Source organism: Dendrobates tinctorius, unplaced genomic scaffold (assembly GCF_039654945.1).
Source record: "Dendrobates tinctorius isolate UK_male_01 unplaced genomic scaffold, ASM3965494v1 ptg000231l, whole genome shotgun sequence".
In the NCBI taxonomy this organism is placed as follows: Eukaryota; Metazoa; Chordata; class Amphibia; order Anura; family Dendrobatidae; genus Dendrobates; species Dendrobates tinctorius.
Window position 1 is genome coordinate 23,767,192 of NW_027361898.1, and position 9,487 is coordinate 23,776,678.

Below are 9,487 nucleotides of genomic sequence, written 5' to 3' on the forward strand. Positions count from 1 at the left end.
TGGGGGAACAATCTATGGAGCTTCTTATGGGGGCAGCATATGGGGGAACAATATGGAGCTTCTTATGGGGGCAGCATATGGGGGAATAATCTATGGAGCTTCTTATGGGGGCAGCATATGGGGGAATAATCTATGGAGCTTCTTCTGGGGACACCATATGGGGGAATAATCTCTGGAGCATTTCCCACCCTAGGCTTATACTCGAGTCAATAAGTTTTCTCAGTTTTTTGTGGCAAAATTAGGGGGGGGTCGGCTTATACTCGAGTATATACGGTACCTACCCAGATATCGCTCAAAGACTGAAAAATCACCTAGATGATTATTTCTCGTTGAATCAACAATCAACCTCTTCACCAATTTCCCTATGGGAAGCTCATAAAGCAGTGCTAAGAGGTTACTGCATTCAAGAGGCATCTCACAAGAAAAAAAAAAAGACAGAAATTCAAGGGTAGCTGATATGGAACGGACAGTATCAGTCTTAGGACGGGGTCACATTTGCGAGGGTTATGCGAGTGTCTTGCATAAATACCCGGGCACTGCCTCCAGCACTCGGGACCGGAGTGTGCGGCTGCATGTATTTCTATGCAGCCACACACTCCGGTCCTAATGCGCAAGTTTCTCGCATCACACTCACAAGTGTGACCCCGGCCTTAGAATCCCAGATGAAGAGCCCACCTTCCCCCATAAAATATCAAGACCTCTCCCATGCTTGTGCCAAACACGACCTGTGTCTCTCTGAAAATGCAGACCGAGCCATCCGTTGGTCGCAGCAACGCTTTTACGCCATTAATAATAAAAATAATTCCAACCTGACAGATTCTCTGCTCTTTACTAAGAAATATGCATCTATCCTAATCCCTCACCTTACTATTTTAATTCCTTGAGAGGTCAATAAACCAGGGACAGCCTCTTTAATGGCTGCAATATCCATGATACCGAAACAGAACTCAGACCACTTATTGTGGTCTAACTACAGACGAATATCCCTTATCAATATAGACCTCAAGATCCTAGCTAAAATTCTGTCTCAGTGCCTGAATTCGGGCCTAGGACTACTAATACATAGGGACCAGGTTGGTCCCATCTGCTGCACATCTGCAAACAGTAAAACCTACCATGTATGCTATTATCGCTTGACAAAAAAAAAAGGGAGGCACCCCATCTCCTTAAAACTTGAAAAAATTCTTTATTACAAATCCATGAAAAATAATTGACAAATTATTAGTCAAGATCCGCCAATAATGTAAGTCTATGGGGGAAAAAACGGATCCACCCCTTTTTTGGCGGATCCTTTTTTTTTTTCAAAAATTGGCGGATTATGACTGACGTAAAAAAACTCAAGTGTGAAAGAGGCCTTACCAGTAATACTCTTTTATAGAGCCACGACAGCACCCACGGAGAGAGGGAATCCGCCCCTAGGAACAGGAAACCTACAGAGAGATAAAAAGGGGCGGTCCCCCTCGCTCCCTCAGTTGGATTACAGAGAACAAGAGGAACCGCCACACATGCTTTAGTCAATTTGTTCAGTAAGCTATTTTCGTATAAACATACTTATAACTCTCGCTATAAACATTTCATATATTTATATACAGTTTCTATCCTTCACCCACCAGAGTGAACCACGTGTACATATATTAAGGGGGGGGAGTGAGTGGGTGCTGTCGTGGCTCTATAAAAGTATTACCGGTAAGTAATCCGTTTTTTTCTCTTCGCCACGACAGCACCCACTGAGAGATTTCCAGAGACAATCACCTGGGAGGGCCCACCGTGACAAGTACGGATCTACCAAAGGCCAAGTCCTCGGAGGAAGATAAATCTAGCCTATAGTGACTATAAAAGGTAGAAGACCAGGTTGCGGCCTTACATATTAGCTTAATCGGAACATTTGCCCTTTCGGCCCAGGAGGAAGACATGGCTCATGTGGAATTGATAGGGAGAGAGTTAAATTAACCCTTCACGGTTGAGCCAGTGATTTCCAAATTATTCCACAGAGTGTTGCTAGCAACTCAAATGACCACACGGAGACGGGGTCTCTGTACGGGAGGATAGAGGCAGATCACTAAACCCCTTTATTTTAGTCACATCTTTTATAATCTTTTGCTTAATTATGCAAGGTTCTCAAGTACCAATAGCATCATTTCACTTTATAAGCCAATAATATTGCAAGAAAACCGGAAACTACATATATGTCCGTATCCAAATAGAAAGTAGTATAATGGCATATTCAGCGCAATACACTCCCCCCCCCCCCCCCCCAGCCCCTTATCTTGCACCTGATGGAAACAGTCTGGTTTCATGACAGGCCATGCCAATTATAAAAATTTATCTTACAACAACAAAACTAAGAAACGAAACCTTACAAAGAAATGGAGAAGTGAAACTTACGCTCTGATTTTAGTATTAACCCCTCACAGAATGTGACATTACGCCCGGTGGCGGGTCTTCTCCTTTTGCCGAATATGCTGACGTAATTGCATCCCTGATCCACCGGGACAGCATGCTTCTCGTAACTCGACCCCTTCTTGTTACCCTGGAAGGACACAAAAAGAGCCCTGCTCTGCCTCCAGGGCCTGGTCCTATCTAAACATTCCAAGACTGCTCTCTTCACATCTAAGGTGTGATATCTTTCTTCCTGTGGTGTCATTGGGCTCTCATAGAAGGATGGAAGATAGATTTCTTGAGATCTATGAAATTTAGTAGCCCTTTTAGGAAGATAAGCCGGGTCCGTTTTTAACACTAACCTATCCTGGAATATTGATAGGGGGGGGGGGGGTGGGATCTATTGACAGGGCCTGGAGATCACTCACTCTTCGTGCTGATACCAGAGCTACCAATAGGGCAGTTTTTAATGACACATTTTATTGGTGCCGAGTGTAAGGGCTCGAATGGGGTTTATGTGAAGGCATCTAAGACTAAGCTAAGGTCCCATGGTGGTTGTTGAGGAATGTGGACCAGGTTTGCTCGCTGGCAAGCTGAAATAAATAGAGCCACCCACTTATTGCCTGCCACATCATAATTATATAAGGCCCCTAGGGCCGACACCTGAGTGTTTACAGAAAGTTTCAACTCATGCCCCTTTTGTAGAAATTCTAGAATGGCTGGGATAGGTATCTCATTGGAAATCCCCGTTGGATGGAAGGCTAAAAAATTTTCCCATATTCTGGAATAGATTTTTGTTGTAGTCTCCTTCCTACTTTGTAGGAGGGTATCTATTAAGTTATCCGAGAACCCTTTTAGCCTTAACTCCCTCTCAAATTCCATGCCGTGAGGCGTAGACCTTTGACCTGAGGGTGGTAGTAGGGTCCTTGTGAGAGTAGGTCCCAATCTAGAGGGAGAATCCATGGGTCGGAGCTCAACATGGTTCTCATCCACGAAAACCACGGCCTCTTGGGCCAAAATAGGGCTATTAAGATGACGCTCGCCCCTTCTTCCCTTATTTTTCTGATGACAGTTGGTAACAGTATCATTGGAGGGAAGGCATAGGCTTGTCGGAATGTCCAGGGTGTTTGAAGAGCGTCGAGCATGCCCGGATTGTCTGCCCTGAACAGAGAAGCGGACCTTTCTACGCGTCTGTTCGCCCTTGTGGCGAATAGGTCCATCTCTGGTCTGCGCCACTTGGCAACTATCATCTCGAAGATGCGCCGGCTGAGCACCCATTCCCCCTGATGAAGAGTGTGGCGACTGTGGAAGTCTGTCTGGAATTGTCTACCCCGTTGAAATGGAGAGCAGACAAGGAGTGGAGGTGTCTTTCGGCCATTTTTAGAATTTCCTCCGCGATAGACATAAGCCGACTTGATCGCGTGCCTCCTTGCCGGTTTAGGTATGCCACTGAGGTGTTGTCCCGAGTGAATCCTTGTATGGGTTCCTTGTAGCTGTGGGAGAAATTTAGAGATAGCATAATATATTACTTTTAACTCTTTCATATTGGATGAATCCTTTGCCTCGGCCCACTGTCCCTGCACCATATTCTCATCTAGATGGGGCTCCCCATCCGAAGGGGCTAGCGTCCGTAGTAACTATCTTTGAGTGAACAAGCATCCATGGGACTCCTCCCAAGAGGTTGTCTGGGTCTAGCCACCACCTCTGGGAGCTGGTCACCTCTTGACAGGGACATTCGACCTCTTGCAAGACAGACCACTGCAACTTCCTAGTATGGAATTGGGCCCACTGAAATGCCAGAATACATGATGTTAGGGAGCCTAGCAAGGACATGGCCTCCCTTAAGGACATCTTAGGCCTACCGATAGCCGTCCGAACTTTATTAATTATAGTCACTTTCTTTGCTTCCAGCAGGAGGCATTTTAGACTTACTGAGTCTAGATGAAGGCCTAGGAACGTCTGGCAGGTTACCGGATGTAGTCTGGATTTTTCCCAGTTGATTAGCCAGCCAAGCTCCTGCAAGAATGAGATATCAGCTAGTCTGTGTCTGCATTGAGAACTAGAAATTCCCACTATCAGCAGATCGTCCAAGTACTGGACTATTAAGGTGTCTTTTAATCGTAAATGTGCCATCAATTCCAGCATTAATTTGGTGAAGACGCGGGGTGCCATGGATAGCCCAAAGGGCATTGCCGTAAACTGAAGATGACTTATCTGGCCTCTTAACATGACTGCCACTCGGAGGAACTTTTGATGCCCCCTGTGTATTGGAAGATGATAGTAGGCATCTTTGAGGTCCAAGACTGCCATGTAGCACCTAGGAAACAAAATAGCCGATCATATAGATTCCATTTTAAATGATCGTGGCCTCAGAAAGGTATTTCGCTTTCTCAAATTAATCATGGTCCTAAATGAGCCATCTGGCTTAGGGACCAGAAATAGGGGAGAATAGAAACCCTTTCCCGTGCTGGAATCTCTATAAGAACGTGTTTAGTTAAGAGGCCCACAATCTCCAGCTCCAATGCCTCCTGCTGGGCTGGGGACTTTGGAGAAGTCAATGGGAAGGAGTCCGGTGGGTACCGAACAAATTCTAATTTCAGGCCCGATGTAACAATGTCAATAGCCCAGGGGTTAGCAGTTCTCACTCCCCATTGATGGGAAAAGTATAACAATCTGCCACCTACCGGTAGATTGGGGCTACCAGAATTTGTCCCCAGATCAGAAGGGGGTGTTTACCAAATAGGTTCCCCTTCTGTTTGGGATCCTTGTTGACCCAGCGGTCTTGGGACCTGTAGTCCTTTTTTCCCCAAACGAAGGCTTCCTGAAGGCACTCCTGTAGAAGGGAACGTACGGGTTAGGGAATCCCTTCCTCCTCTCTCCTTAGTCAGGATTACATCTAGGACTGTGCCAAACAGGTACTTACCCTGACAGGGCATAGCGCAAGAGCTTGGATTTCGTCTGCTTATCCCTCTTCAACCATAAAGCCCGATGGGCCGCATTGGTTAATCCTGCCGATCTGGCAGCTAGTCGGAGGGAATTGGCTGAGGCGTCTGATAGGAAGGCGGCTGCACCCGATTAGAGGAATAGAGGAACGAAGCTTGTCTCGACGTTCCATTCTTTATATTCTCCTCCAACTGGTCTAACCATATCAATATGGACCTCCCAGTACATGTGGCTGATATTGCCAGCTTGAAGGCCCCTGTGCAGGTTTCCCAGGATCTAAGGGGTCAGATAACATACCCGAATCCTCCACTGGCAGGGAGGATCGGCAAGAAGTGGAGGCTACTGCTGCATCAACCTTGGGGGCCTTGACCCAAGAGGCTAATTCCTCATCGTCAAACGGATATCTCAGTTTGGAAGTCACTGGGGGAAAACTCTTGTGCCCCTGTTTTTCCCCTCTCTCTTTACCAGCTCATTTATTGCCGGGATTAGCTCGGACCTTCTATTGGGAAAGTCCAGCAAACATTTCCTGGGGGGCTTTGGGGTCTTTAGCATCAGACAACCCCATTGTATTGCGCACCGACTTGACTAGATTATTAATACTGTCGGTGGGGAAGCAACTGTGTTCCTCCTCTGAGGATGGGTATTTCCAGGACTCATCGGAATCTAGTTCCCACGTTTCCAAAGGTGACCTGGACCCCGGTGAGGTGATCTCCCTGCTGGATACTTGTCCTCCCATACTGCTAGAACACCCTAGGGACTGTAGCTCATCTAATTATTGAACGCATATCTTCCGTTCTAACTGAAGACTCCTCTTGCAGGGTCTGCCTGATACAGATCTGGCATAATCTCTTACAGGCCTGTCACACTAAGCCATATCGCTAGCAATATCACTATAATGTCACTGTTTTTTGTGACGTTATAACGATATCGCTATGTCTGATACTTACCTCAGACCACTCCCCGGCTGATTATCGCTGATCGCGCGAGAACCTCCTGGACTGTTTCTCGTCACCAGCTTCCAGCTGGGCTTCCTGTGGCGCCGACGAGCGATGCGTGGACTCGGGCGGGAGGGCGTCAGGATCGCTTCATCTGACAGGTAAGTAGCGACCCCCGACCCCTGCTGTCACTGGTGAGATCTGCCTGTGTGGCAGCTCACTAGCGACCACTTAGCGATGCACCAGCGATCCTGACCGCGTCATATCGCTGGTCGGGATCGCTGGTGCATCGCTAAGGCTGGTTTCACATTAGCGCTTTTTAAGCGCACGCACGGCCGGGGGTAGCTCCGCCCCCGAGCCGGCTCTCTGCCCGGCGTGCCCGCCCCTTGCTTGTAGCGCCGCCTCCTAGCGGACAGCGGCGCCTGCGATCTGCGCACCCTATCTTTAGCATAGGGTGCGCAGATCGTGCGCAAGCCGTGCGCTAGTTGCGCTTTGACCTGCGCTGCGCACTTTTGACGGTGCGCCGTGCGCGCCAAAATCCGAAAAGTTCGATTTTGGCGCGCACGGCGCACCGTCAAAAGTGCGCAGCGCAGGTCAAAGCGCAACTAGCGCACGGCCTGCGCACGATCTGCGCACCCTATGCTAAAGATAGGGTGCGCCGATCGCAGGCGCCGCTGTCCGCTAGGAGGCGGCGCTACAAGCAAGGGGCGGGCACACCGGGCAGAGAGCCGGCTCGGGGGCGGAGCTACCCCCGGCCGTGCGTGCGCTTAAAAAGCGCTAATGTGAAACCAGCCTAAGTGTGACAGTACCTTAAGAGTAGCTATCCTGGAGAGGTTGGGAGCATAAGGCACACTTTTTATGCTTGGATTTCTCCGTCCTTTTGGCCTATGGGGTATACAGAGAACGCCATCAGCTACATAAGCGTGACTAAAAAACACTCACCCATGAATTTTGTCAGCATGGTACCGGCTGTGGGGGTGGAGGCACAGGCAGAGACGTGGAGTGGCTTGACTTGCTCCTTTCCATTTTTTCCTGTAGCCTCTCTGCTTAGAGCGTCCACTGCTACGCCTACTGGTACTGCCACATGGGGATTCCCCTGGCTGTTACAGTGGGAGCGAAACAGGGTCGTTTGAGGACATCGCTGCGCACCGGTATCCCTCTGGCTGGTGCTTTTATGCAGCTTTTTCCTCCCCCCTTTCATTTCCTTTTTTTCTCGTCTCTACTCCCCCCTTTCACCCAGAAGCGGTACCTCACTTCTGGGTTATGCTCTGTGCCATGCGCGGCTGCTCCATACAGGCGACGCCACGCTGTGTGATGCCTCCCCCAGAAGTTCAAGGGACGACTTCCGCGTCAAACTGCGGTCTGCCCGGGAGCATTCAACCCGCCGAGCGTCTCCCGGTCACCGCTGTCCCCATGCCGCTCACCATCCGCAGGGAGGCAGGTACGGAATTAGCGCTGCACCTCTTACCGCGTCCTTTATGAGAGCTCGGTGGTCTTACCCGATCCTGGCCTCGCATCATGGGGGGGGTTACCATGTCAGCAGCCCTGACGCTGTGCCACGCTTTCACACAGAACCGGGACGGCCATGGTTCATAATTCAGTGTCCCCTTCTTTTCGGGGAGTATCCATAGGTGCCGCCTTGCACCACACGTGAGCCAGGGTGGCCACAGCCGTAACCTGGCCTCACGCTGCATTACTAGCTGAGGGAGGAGCAGACGAAACAGATCTCTCCCATCGCCGCTTCTGGTGCTGGGGCCCTTGCCGCTCTCATGGACGCTGCACAGGTAGCAACCAGCCTAGGTAACCTTCTCTGCAGGTTCCTTTAGAAACAGGAAAACAACTGAGGGAGCGAGGGGGACCGCCCATTTTATCTCTGTAGGTTTCCTGTTCCTAGGGGCGGATCCCCTCTCACTGGGTGCTGTCGTGGCGAAGAGAGAAAAAACCTTCTGCAGGCAGGCGCCAGGCGTGGCACCTGCGCTGCAGCATAATCGCATGTTTAGTGTCCTAGTAACTGTTCTTGAGCAAGTACAAAAAACACAAACACAACAAAAAAAAAACAAAAAACACAACACCATTTGAAAATGGCACCCGACATTCCTGTGCAGTAGCAGCTATCGGTGTGTATAGGATTCGATAGCTGCTATTGTGCAGGCGACACCATCTTGCTGCAGAAAAAAAAAACAAACAAAACAACAAATTCCTCCTCAAAGATGGTGCCACCCACGCCTGGGATCAGTGACCTGTCAGTAGTCTGAATTATGAATACCTAATCAGAACACCACATGAAGACCCCCACAGGCCTGCCCGGGGGCACGAGCATATCATTAACTCAAAACTGAAAATAAAGATTACACAACCACATGACGGATTTCATCACCAGGGATCATGGTAATCAGTATACCGGCGCTGACCTGACACTGTCTGTAGGTTACTGTGCACAATCCTGCTGACAGGTTCCCTTTAGGGTGCTTTCACACTGCGTTATATCCTAAATTCGTTGGTCCCATTGGGGATTGAGACCTGCCTCCCAGTTTGAAATCGGACCTGTTAGGGTACCGTTACACCTAGCGATGCACCAGCGATCCCGACTAGCGATATGACGCGGTCAGGATCGCTGGTGCATCGCTAGGTGGTCGCTAGTGAGCTGCCACTCAGGCAGATCTCACCAGCGACATCGCTGGGGACGGGGATCGCTACTTACCTGTCAGACGCGGCGATCCTGCGTCCTCCCGCCTGCGTCCACGCGTCGCTCGTCGTCACAGCAGGAAGCGCCGCAGGAAGTGGCCGACGAGGAATGGTCCAGCAGCTTCTCGCGCGATCAGCGGGGGAGCCGGTTGGAGGTAAGTATCACATGCAGCGATATCGCTAGCAATATCGCTGCAACGTCACAAAATCGGTGACTTTGCAGCGATATCGCAGTGTGTAACGGGGGCTTTAATCACAGACTGGATGCAAGCAGAGGGGTTGGGAAATTAGAGAGGGAGCAGACCCCCCCCCCCCCCTTGTACAGTCCAGCCGCTGTGCACCAAAATCAAATTAGCAGAAAACATCAAATGGTTATTTAATTAGAACAATGGAATTGTCTTCACCATCGGTATCAATGTATTCAGTATTAAGCCACGTTCAGTAGGAGGTCAGTATTTTACCTCGTTATTTGTAAGCCAAAAATCAGAGGAAGGGTATAACAGAAACAAGTGTACCACCTCTGGATTTTATATCCTCTCCTGGTT